General features: G+C 39.2%; 1 protein-coding gene across 1 annotated transcript in view; it reads left to right on the forward strand.

Moving 5' to 3' along the window:
* Window positions 1-12,543, forward strand: part of TTC7A (tetratricopeptide repeat domain 7A) — a 388,284-nt gene that overhangs the window by 270,554 nt on the left and 105,187 nt on the right. The gene's annotated exons all lie outside the window — the stretch shown is intronic.

Below are 12,543 nucleotides of genomic sequence, written 5' to 3' on the forward strand. Positions count from 1 at the left end.
ATCTAATTCAACTTGTAATACATTTAAAAAAAATATAAATAGCCAAGCTTTTGCGTTTAGCATGGTTAGATTTGTTTAGGGAAGCCTATTAGACTTTTACATTCTTTACAAAAGCTGGGGTTCTTGTTAGCTATATGGATCAATGGACAGCAAATTCAGTCCTAAAATTGGGAAACAGAATACCATAGCCTGAGAGGTACTCGTATCAAATTGTACTGATCACACAGCATTGAGTACGAAACAGCTTCTGCCACAGGGGGGATCCCCTACCTGTGATACAAGAGGGTCACATCCGGGACACCGGTGAGCAAGCCAGGAACATCCAGGATGCCAGCCGCAGCACGAGCAGAACTCCAGGTAGTGGCGCAACATCCCCTGAGCACAGCAGCCCAGAGGACAAGCGCGACAACAGGAGAGCCAAGTGCAGCGGTGAGACATCGGCTCCGGAGGCGGCTCCAATTCCGGTAACCCAGAGGGAGACACCAGCCCGTTCCTCAGCAGTTGCTAAACAACATCACCCATACCGGGCAGAGAAGCTGAAACCTCATACAGGCAAAGTTTTCCGTTTTCCATTCATAACACAGTTTGTTTTTATATGTCAGACTATACATTTTATAATACATCTGTTTCAAAGCGCCCCTGTTTCCTCTCTTTCATGAATATGCTGTTATCAACTCACTGAGGTTATCACACACAGTATGAAATGTTAGTGGCAGGAAGAGGGAGCTCCTTCACCATTGTGTTAATGCAAGTTTTACTTGTAACCCGTTCCCTTTCAGGAGGGTCTCCTGTTTCTGGCAATACAGTAGCTTTCTACTAGAAATTAGTTTTCAAGAAACGATATACGATCTACAATAAGGGGAAAAAAATGACCGAGGGCTCTGGTTATCATGAGTAAAAGAAAAATAAGTTCACTTTGCTTTCCCCGGATGTACTTGAGACGGAGATTCATATGTCAGGGTATCTTTCTTGGTTAAAGATCTTATAGCAATGTTGGTAATTAAACTTTGTGCTCTTAAAGTGATGCATATCCATTTTTTGACATTCAAAGTTTTTACGCTTCCCTCGCTCCTTGGGGCATCAACTTGCAATTCGTGGATTGTTAAAATGACATGTTGCGGAAAAGGCAGCAATTCTCTGTGTTTTCTTGGGGGGAAAGAACAAGCAGTTTTGGAGCCAACATACATTTATCAAAGCACTTCACTACAATATTACTCTGCATGCAACTTGAGTGTCAGTAAGAGGAATTGGGAGTGGAAAGGACCATTGTGTCCACATTGTCATGAGATTTATCAATGTGCGTGTCCATAGGGCTTATTCAATAAAGTTCAATAGTGCCGATTTGGCACAAGTCCCAGTGACCGTGCCATCTCATCTCCATTCTGCATCCAACGTCAGTGAAGTTTAAGGTGGCATTCAGTAACGCTTCGGCTTCTAACACCGTGGCACAGATAGTAGGCGGCGGATAGCGCAGATCCAGCGCTGTCGCAGGGAATGCACCACTGACTTAAATAAGTGCCCATATCTAAGAAGCGGTTTCTTATATTTGACGCAGCTACAGGTAAACACAAAAAATTGAAGCAATTTCTCAAAAACTCTTTTCTCTGCATTGATTCATTGACCCCCAACATATTTGAACTATTGTGAAGCAAACCTGTTGTTGTGTTTACTGTTACAGACTGTTTTAAAGTCTGTAGTTGCCCTCAACACAAAAATAGAGTTTTAAAACAAAATTGTTAGCTGATCACAGCATACAATATTAGCTCGTGTTACTATTTCCAGTTCAGTTTTTTCTGGGGACTACTGCTTAAGCAATACGTACTGTTCCATGCTAAGAGGGGAAATACATGAATTCATCTTTCATTTCTATTTTTTTTCTTGGTGTCAAACATTTTCCTAGGTTTTAGGTGGCTAATGATTTGTGCCAATCTTTGATTATTTTAATGTTTTAAAGGTTAATGTTACTTTTGACCCTATAACAAGCAGAATCTATTTAGAAGAATGCTTCATTTTATGGACTTTTATAACTAAGATATTGTGGTTATTATATGATATAAATGTTTACTTTTTATTTTTAAGATTTGACTGTCTTACAACAAAAACTTTGTTACAATAATGTTAACTATTACCGATTTTATGATGTAGTATTGGCGTGTGTGTGTACAACCTTTCGCCACCTTGAGAAAGGTCCCACTGGGGGACCGAAACGTCGTTTTTTGTGTCTTCTATCAAATATAGAAAATGTATGATTTACTTACCTGCGTGCTGTCCCTTGATGTCGTGTTGCAACCGGTATCGTATGGTCTATATATATATATCTATATATATATATAGATATATATATATATGTAGAGGTATCAGTACCGTGTTAGTCGAGCTTCAATAATCAAAAAATACCGTACGATACATATACAGGCATACCCCACATTAACGTACGCAATGGGACCGGAGCATGTATGTAAAGCGAAAATGTACTTAAAGTGAAGCACTACCTTTTCTCCACTTATCGATGCATGTACTGTACTGCAATCATCATATACGTGCAGAACTGATGTAAAAAAGGCATTTGTAACATGCTCTATAGTCTCCCTGCTTGCGCACACCTTCGTTACAGGTAGGGAGCCGGTATTGCTGTTCAGGACGTGCCGACAGGCGCATGCGTGAGCTGCCGTTTGCCTATTGAGCGAGATGTACTTACTCGCGAGTGTACTTAAAGTGAGTGTACTTAAACCGGGGTATGCCTGTATATATATACATATACATACATACATATACACACACACACACGCCATACAGTAATATTTCCATTTGATATATATATATATTGTGTAAACATATATATTTCTGTTTAGTCTTTGAGAGGAGTCTTGGAGACGAGCTCACATGGTCTTTTAGGAGACGGGAGTGCCGTGACTAGCCAGTCCACTCGTACCTCTCTGTGTGTTTGGCAGAGCAGGGCAAGAAAGGAATGTCAAAACATACACGAGTATGGCAATACAGTAGCTTTCTACTAGAAATTAGTTTTCAAGAAACCATATACGATCTACTATAAGGGGAAAAAATGACAGAGGGCTCTGGTTATCATGAGTAAAAGAAAAATAAAGTGTTCGTCTTGATTACTCCAGTTTGGGGCTTCAATACTAAATAAGTTCACTTTGCTTTCCCCGGATGTACTTGAGATGGAGATACATATGTCAGGGTATCTTTCTTGGTTAAAGATCTTATAGCAATGTTGGTAATTAAACTTTGTGCTCTTAAAGTGATGCATATCCATTTTTTGAAATTCAAAGTTTTTACGCTTCCCTCGCTCCTTGGGGCATCAACTTTCAATTCGTGGATTGTTAAAATGACATGTTGCGGAAAAGGCAGCAATTCTCTGTGTTTTCTTGGGGGGAAAAAACAAGCAGTTTTGGAGCCAACATAAATGTATCAAAGCACTTCACTACAATATTACTCTGCATGCAACTTGAGTGTCAGTAAGAGGAATTGGGAGTGGAAAGGACCATTGTGCCCATATTGTCATGAGATTTATCAATGTGCGTGTCCATAGGGCTTATTCAATAAAGTTCAATAGTGCCGATTTGGCACAAGTCCCAGTGACCGTGCCATCTCATCTCCATTCTGCATCCAACGTCAGTGAAGTTTAAGGTGGCATACAGTACAGTAACGCTTTGGCTTTTAACACCGTAGCACAGATAGTAGGCGGCGGATAGCGCAGGTCCAGCACTGTCGCAGGGAATGCACCACTGACTTAAATAAGTGCCCATATCTAAGAAGCGGTTTCTTATATTTGACGCAGCTACAGGTAAACACAAAAAATTGAAGCAATTTCTCAAAAACACTTTTCTCTGCATTGATTCATTGACTCCCAACATATTTGAACTATTGTGAAGCAAACCTGTTGTTGTGTTTACTGTTACAGACTGTTTTAAAGTCTGTAGTTGCCCTCAACACAAAAATAGAGTTTTAAAACAAAATTGTTAGCTGATCACAGCATACAATATTAGCTCGTGTTACTACTGTATTTCCAGTTCAGTTTTTTCTGGGGACTACTGCTTAAGCAATACGTAATGTTCCATGCTAAGAGGGGAAATACATGAATTCATCTTTCATTTCTATTTTTTTTTCTTGGTGTCAAACATTTTCCTAGGTTTTAGGTGGCTAATGATTTGTGCCAATCTTTGATTATTTTAATGTTTTAAAGGTTAATGTTACTTTTGACCCTATAACAAGCAGAATCTATTTAGAAAAATGCTTCATTTTATGGACTTTTATAACTAAGATATTGTGGTTATTATATGATATAAATGTTTACTTTTTATTTTTAAGATTTGACTGTCTTACAACAAAAACTTTGTTACAATAATGTTAACTATTACCGATTTTATGATGTAGTATTGGCGTGTGTGTGTACAACCTTTCGCCACCTTGAGAAAGGTCCCACTGGGGGACCGAAATGTCGTTTTTTGTGTCTTCTATCAAATATAGAAAATGTATGATTTACTTACCTGCGTGCTGTCCCTTGATGTCGTGTTGCAACCGGTATCGTATGGTCTATATATATATATGTAGAGGTATCAGTACCGTGTTAGTCGAGCTTCAATAATCAAAAAATACCGTACGATACATATACAGGCATACCCCACATTAATGTACGCAATGGGACCGGAGCATGTATGTAAAGCGAAAATGTACTTAAAGTGAAGCACTACCTTTTCTCCACTAATCGATGCATGTACTGTACTGCAATCATCATATACGTACAGAACTGGTGTAAAAAAGGCATTTGTAACATGCTCTTTAGTCTCCCTGCTTGCGCACACCTTCGTTACAGGTAGGGAGCCGGTATTGCTGTTCAGGACGTGCCGACAGGCGCATGCGTGAGCTGCCGTTTGCCTATTGAGCGAGATGTACTTACTCGCGAGTGTACTTAAAGTGAGTGTACTTAAACCGGGGTATGCCTGTATATATATACATATACATACATACATATACACACACACACACACGCCATACAGTAATATTTCCATTTGATATATATATATTGTGTAAACATATATATTTCTGTTTAGTCTTTGAGAGGAGTCTTGGAGACAAGCTCACATGGTCTTTTAGGAGACGGGAGTGCCGTGACTAGCCAGTCCACTCGTACCTCTCTGTGTGTTTGGCAGAGCAGGGCAAGGAAGGAATGTCAAAACATACACGAGTATAAAAAAGGAGTGCATTTATTGTGTAACTTCAACAGCAATGATCAGTAGAGTCAGTTCTGGGTCTACCCTAATAGGAGAGCACTAACTTGTGGGATGTTTGTGATGATAGCTGGAGACTTAGGGCTTATTCTATAGCAGCCAAAGTTTCTGATGAAACTGTGCTCAGAGGAAATTCCCCATTGACTTCAGTGTGGAATTTTGACCGAAAATGGCTCGACCGGCCACTTCAGTAAATATGGAATAAGCCCCTACTCTCTAGTTAGGGGCTGGTATCTCCCTCGTGGTGGTGGCAGCGGGGGTCTCTCCCAGTTAGGTCCCATCTTGTGCAGTGGCCCCTATTTGAGTCCTGGTAATGGGCTTACATTGGGAGCATCGGCAGAGACGCCTCTCTTGGTTACACCACTGGTGGCCACAGATTATATTATATACAGTATGTAATTGTAATGTATTACTCATATATGTGTTTATTTTAATTTACTTAATACAGCTCAACCCCCTTATAACGCTGTGCTTGGGGTCCAAAGAACCACATCGCGTTATAAGCGGATCGCGTTAGAAATAATGTACAATTGTATGCATTGTACCATAAAGTATTTAAAATACCAATAATCATGTTGTAACGTATTCATAAATACAAAAATTGGGAGCCACGCTTGCATCACGTTATAAGCAGATTCGCGTTGTAACGGATCACGTTATAATGGGGTTGAGCTGTACATCCCGTTTATAAGTATTAAAGATCAGTTTTGTTTTAATAATAGTTCAATGACTATACATTTCTGTAAGCGCTAGTGCTATGTTTTTTGAAGGATTGGCATTTTTCAACACAATACTTTGAGTGAAGAGACGTTTAGAGTGAAGGAAGCTGCATTGTAATCTGAAAGTTATATGCACTTGTCTTTTTTGCAATATTTTAATTATGCTGCCTGGTTTTAGTAACATGAGCTGCATACCGCCAGACTGGAACATTGTTTTCCATTGCTAAGTGTAATGTCATGATAATAATGGCTAAACTGGGTATAACTTGGTAGCTCACCATAATAAACAGAGTACATTTATGTGGTGGTCCTAAACTCTGGAATATGTGCAGCATTGCCTTAATAATTACGACATGAAATAAAGACAGGTTATTTTTGCTTTGTGTTGTAGGTTGGTTGGCAATACAATAGGTGTTCAAATAATGGATGATGGTCGCAATTCTTCTACTGTATGCCTTCTATCACTTAATATTTCAGTGGTGTATCAGAGTTTCTGCATCCCTGTTTATTGCACATTCATTTTGCTTCAGTTTGTCAAAATATTTCCACACAAACATTTATGTTGGGAATTGAAACACAATGGGATCTGTTACACAGTATCAATGTGAGGCACATAGTAGTTTACTGCGGTGTTTTTTGCCATGTGCACCATGGAAACCTTGGGTCATATGGCAGCCTTCACCTTGAGAAAGGCAGTATTTGACTGCCGAAACGTTGGACTTCATGGCATATTAAACCTCCTTTTGAGTGAGACCGTGTGCCTGCTTCTTCTTCTTTGTACTGGAACATTTGGGACTACAGGAGCTCCCCAGGACCGGCGCACCGGCAGCTAAGTACCCCACCTCTATTACCATTGATATTGAGTGCGTGTCTCATCCTCTGTCATATGGAAGGTCACCAAAGTTTCTGCCAAAAACAAACACAATATAATCTTTATCATGCCAACGACCAAGGTCATTACACCCTGCTTATTTTACTCCACCTCTCTGCCGCTTTGGATACTGTGAACCATCCTCTTCTTCAAATTCTCTATATTCGTGGTATCCGTAACAGCTCTATTCTGGATTTTCTCTTTCCTCTCCCATCGTACGTTCTGTGTCCCATTCACTATCACTTCCTGCTGCTCTGTTGGTCTCTTGCTGTGTGTACTCCAGGGGTCAGTCTCTTCTCTCTGCACAATCTTCTAGGCCACCTGAAGGAGTGGCTCAGTGAGAAATAGCACTGACATAACAAATACTGAGCTTGAAGCAGGGAAACCTGGTTAAAATCCCAGTGCCAGGTCCTTGTGGCCTTAGGAAAGTCACTTTTTCTCCCTGTGCCTCTGGCACCAAAAACATAGATTGTAACCTCATCTGAGCAGGGACTGTGTGTGTACAAATTTCTGTGTGCTCCGTACCACACACTAAACTGTAATTATGAAGCACTTTTAGTCCTATTGAGAGAAAAGCATAATGTGCAATAAAGTTGTTGTTGTTATTATTATAACCTTGTCTATACTTTTAAGTTCCAATATCACCACTATGCTGATGAGACACCTGTTAACTTTTCATCCTCTGACTTTGCACCTGCTGTCCAGACCATGTCTCTGAATGTCTGTCCTCTATATTATCCTGGATGGTCCTCCACCGACTCAAATTGAACATGTCAAAGATGGAGCTCCTCAAACTTCCCTTTCCTAATGTTTGCTTTTATGTTTAAAGCACTTATTCCTATTATGTCTCCTATCATTTTGTCACATATATTACTGCTGCAAAGCGCTATGTGCATGGATGGTGCCATATAAATTAATATATTCATACCTAAATACATCTATTAACCCCTTTCATGCCACATTGTTCCATGCTGCTCCATTTTAATTCTATAATTCTTCCACTTCCATAGTTGCAAAATGGGATGAGCTGGAAAACATTATATTTATGTTATATAATGTAGAAAAATATGCTATTAATAGTTGAAAACTTGACCTTATTGACTAGAATTACACAACAAATGATTACTCCATATCCTTTTATACAATTTTGTACTGGGCAGTTTTTGGGCGTACTCACAAGAACTGAGTTTCAGCACCTTCTTTTAGACCTCAATAAGGAAAGTGCATATACTGTAGTGATTATGAAATTATTTGGAATGGTACTGGAATACTGATGGGAAGGGGCTCTGTGCTGTTTTCATTTATTTACTACAACAGCTCCACTGGTAGGGCTCCAAGGACCGAAGAGGCACCATAGTCACCCGTTTGCACCGGGCACCATAATTTTCCAAGCCGGTCCTGGTTTCATTAGTTCTGCAGTGTCAGTTCTCCCCAGATCAGGACACACTTTCTGATCATTTTGGCCATGCTCTGTAGATGAAAGGACTGTTATCTACTACTAATTACTTTCTGGGGGGGGATACTGTATGCATGAAAATGGTGCCATTTGCTCCAAAATACAGTACAAGTATTGCATTTGTGTCAATCTGCATGAGCAACATGTGTGAATCTTTCTAGACAGGCTCCTTCACATCACACAGTGTTAAAATGAGGACATTTCCATTAGAGCAATGTTACACTTTGTGCCACTTGATACATATCCCCGTCTAAATTTCCCAACATACCCCTTAGAATGTAATTTTTTTTTAAAGCAAGAACTGTTTTATTTAAGTCTTTATTTCTCTATTTAATGCCGTTATTTCCATTTTGTATTATGTGTTTTATTATTCTGTGCTATAAACTATTTCTGTAATAAGGTGGATTTTGGCTATATAAATGAAATACTGTATACATACTAGAATGTACCAAAGGTGCTAGATCAGTGAATAAAAGCTAATATCCATTATACTGCCGGCTGCTAAAATAAATCAACTGCGCTGGTCACAAGTTCTCGGTTTTCATATCAGGAATTTAGGCAACGTGTTTGTTCTATGTTCCCCTCACTTGTCATTCCACAACTTGTATTAGTCCTAAAATCTATTGTGAGGTAAAAGAAATACAGTAAATTAAGCGAAACATACTAAAGAGATTAAACGTCTTTTGTCTATTATATTTAGCATGCAATATGTTGTTCTAGTATGAGTAATGCCCCAGTGCAAAATCAGTTGCTAAGGAGCTGTTTGTACCTTTTTTGTACATCTATAACTCATGAGAGAGAATAGATTCTTACTGAGACTAATGCCTTTTTGGAGCATTTATGCAGCATACTGTAGCTTGCATGGATGGTATGTTAGCGAGTTACACTTATTGGAGAAGACGTATTGATAATTTTGTGATGTTAACCTTTATGTATTATGTATGGATAATAAAAGCCTTCTTATAATTACAATATTACCATTATACACGGTACATCAATTGTATCCTTCCTTTGAAAAACTTTCCAGCTAAGTTGACGGGATATATATAGAAGGTGAAGAAGTCTTTCTTCTAAAGGACAATGAATTTATATTGCATGTATGTCTGTGTGTATATTTTTCTTTATATCGTGTCAACAGTGCACGCAGAGCTATACAAAAGAGACAATATAGGGAAATATAATACTAAACTGGCAACAAACATACAATCAGACTATAGGAAGGGAAATAGATGTGCTGTAGAGCTTACAGTAAAAGTGGTATGTTAAGAGTCTTACTGTACAGAGATATCATATGAAGAAGTAAGTGCAATAGATGCCTAACCACGATGATTGGTATGGGGCAGAAGCCACGAGTCCTGCCTACTAAAATGCTTAATTGAGAAAATGTGCTTTTAGGTTTGACTTAAAGATGGGGAGAGCAGATTATTGACGTATACTGATTGAGAGGGAGCTCCACAGGTAAGGGACATGAAGTTTAAGGCGACAGAGCTGTAGAGGTGAAAGGGAGGGAAAGGAGACCTTTGTGAGTAGATTGCGATAGAGAAGCTGGGGCATAACGAGACATCTAAGCGGTTATATGGAGATGAGCAGATGAGTGGAGAGCCTTAAAGGGAAGAAAGATAATTTTGTATGTGATCTGGAACTTGATGGGAAGACAGGAGAGGTATTTAAGGAGAATATGAGCAGGGCTTGTTCAGGGAGAACATTCTAGCTGCAGAAGTTAAATTGTGAGGCAGGCAGACCTGTCAAAAGTAAGTTACCAAAACAATAATCCAGATGGGAGAGGAGAAAGGTATGTATTAGAGTTTTAGCAGTAGATTGACAAAGGAAAGGGCTGATCTTGGCAATGTTACAGAGAGAAAAGCGACATGTTTAGCCAGAGCACTAAAGTGAATGGAGAAGGAGAAAAATTAGTCAAATGTCACTCTTACGGTCTGTAACGTGGTTTGGCGGAAGGATAGATGGTGGCACCATTTACTGTGATGGAAAAGTGGAAATTTTACCTGATTTTAAGAGGAATTATGAAGTGAGTTTTTTAGAGGTGTCACAGTGCCATCCACAAGGAGATAGTCAAGAGGCAATAAGAGATTTGTGACAGGATTGCAGGTGTCAGGTTAGGGAGGCTAGGTAAATGTGTATCATCTGTGTAGAGGTGACATCTAAAGTGGAGTGGATGAGGTCACCAAGTGATAGTATGTACAGATAAAAAAAAGAAGAGGTCCTAGAACAGAGCCCCGAGGTTCATCAACAGACAGACCAACAGGGGGCAAAGACATTTTAGTCAAAGAGAAAGAAAAGGAGTGATGGGAAAGGCATGAAGAGAACTAGAATAGAGCTGTTATGGATACCAATAGAGTGTAGAATCTGGAGAGGTAGAAAAGAGTGGTCAACACTATTGAAAGCAGCAGAGGTACAGTATCAAGTAGGACACACAGGGAAGATGAACTTGAAATTTAGCTTCATGGAGTTCATTGGCTTCTTTAGTGAGGGCAGTTTTAGTTGAGTGAGCTGTACGAAAGCCAGATTGCAGAGGGTCCAGGAGGGCATGGGACTAAGAAGGTTGATAGGACAGACATTTGTTGATAGTTTCGAAGCATAAGGCTGAAGGGAGAAAGGGTGGTACTTAGTATGGCACATAAGGTTAGAGGTTTTGTTTTTGAGAATGTGTAACAACTGCTTGCTTAAAGAATGAGGAGAATGTGCCAGAGGACAGGGAGGAGTCGGAGATATGGGTGAGAGTGGGGGCTAGATAGGAGTGAAAGATCTAAGAAGGTGTAAGGGAATAGTATCGAGAGTGCAAATGCTGGAGGGAGAAGAGGGGAGCAGCTCTAATAGGAGAGATAGAGTCACAAGTGAACTAAGGAGGTGTCTGTAGAAGCAAAGTTGAGGAGGAAGGGACAGTAAACAGACCTGATGTGATAGCCCAATATGAATTATTGTATGGTTGCTGATTGTGTATATGCACCAAGACTGGTGGTATATCTTCTTTTTACTGGGAAACAAAGAACACAGATCACTCTAGAAAGTCTAGTGTATAGCTTAAGGATTCACATCTCACAAAATAAACAAGTTAAACATAAACACATCCTAAATCAGCCTGCTTTTTATTAACCCTTTCCTGATTGTGTACAGTTTGTAGTGCACTACACAAGCAATGGAAAGCAATTTGGAATGCTGTACTTGCTTTAAATTATTCTCTTTGAAGTACAGGTATCTGAATTGAATTACTATTGATTTATATGGCTGAACAGAATCTATATAATGTACACAGAGCAGACAGAGCTAATTGATGTCAGGTCTCATTCTCCCTGGCTCTGGCTCATTTATTAGATACACAGATACCCAGCAAGCCTAAGAAACCCCCCAAATTACCACATTTTTATTATATATATATATATATATATATATATATATATATATATATATATATATAAAAAGTTTGACAGCGCCTGGATGTGTACCAGCCTCACAGCAGTCTCTTGATAACACACAGATCGTCAAAAATGGTTAATACAGATGACCTGTATAAATTGCAATTATACAAAATATATAATGGGAACTCGGATGCTAGTTATATATGAATGGTGAGTGTGAAAGTGTGAATAAATAAAGAAAAATATATAAAAAACATGAAAAAATATGAAAAAACACAAAAATGTATAAAAATCTATAAAAAACAAGAATATATGAAAAAATTATATATATAAAATGATATAAAATTGTGTTCCTTCACAGAGATGATAGATATTCTTTGTAAGGAAATTAGAACGTCCAGGCTGCTTCTTCTTTGGGGTCAGCAACCTCCCAGCGAATTCTAGTAGAGAAAAAAGAGAAAAAGCGCCCGATCCATGTGTAAAATCCAAATACAAAATTTTAATAAAAAATGACAAGACAAATGCACACTCACAATTTGTCAATGCAATATACGCATTGTATGGGTAAACCCATGCGCCAACATGTGTCTGCTTGCCGACTGCTTGCTTCGTTATGTCAGACCTCACTGCTGCCGGTGTGTCACGATGAATCGTCCCTCCGGCAACTCAGATGAATAGCCTGTGGTTCCTGGCAGGTTGTGTTGGGTATTTCGTGCGGCTCAGGGAATGTCTTCCCCTTTCTGGCATAAGACGTATGAGCTAGTCCACCACCGTAGTTTCGTAAAACCACGTGCCCTACGCGTTTCTTCCTATATATCTCTTGAAAAAAGGGTAATTTAGTTAAACCCTTTGGCCAAAGCATTTTAAGCCTGCA

This window comes from Ascaphus truei, chromosome 4 (genome assembly GCF_040206685.1).
Source record: "Ascaphus truei isolate aAscTru1 chromosome 4, aAscTru1.hap1, whole genome shotgun sequence".
Classification (NCBI taxonomy): domain Eukaryota; kingdom Metazoa; phylum Chordata; class Amphibia; order Anura; family Ascaphidae; genus Ascaphus; species Ascaphus truei.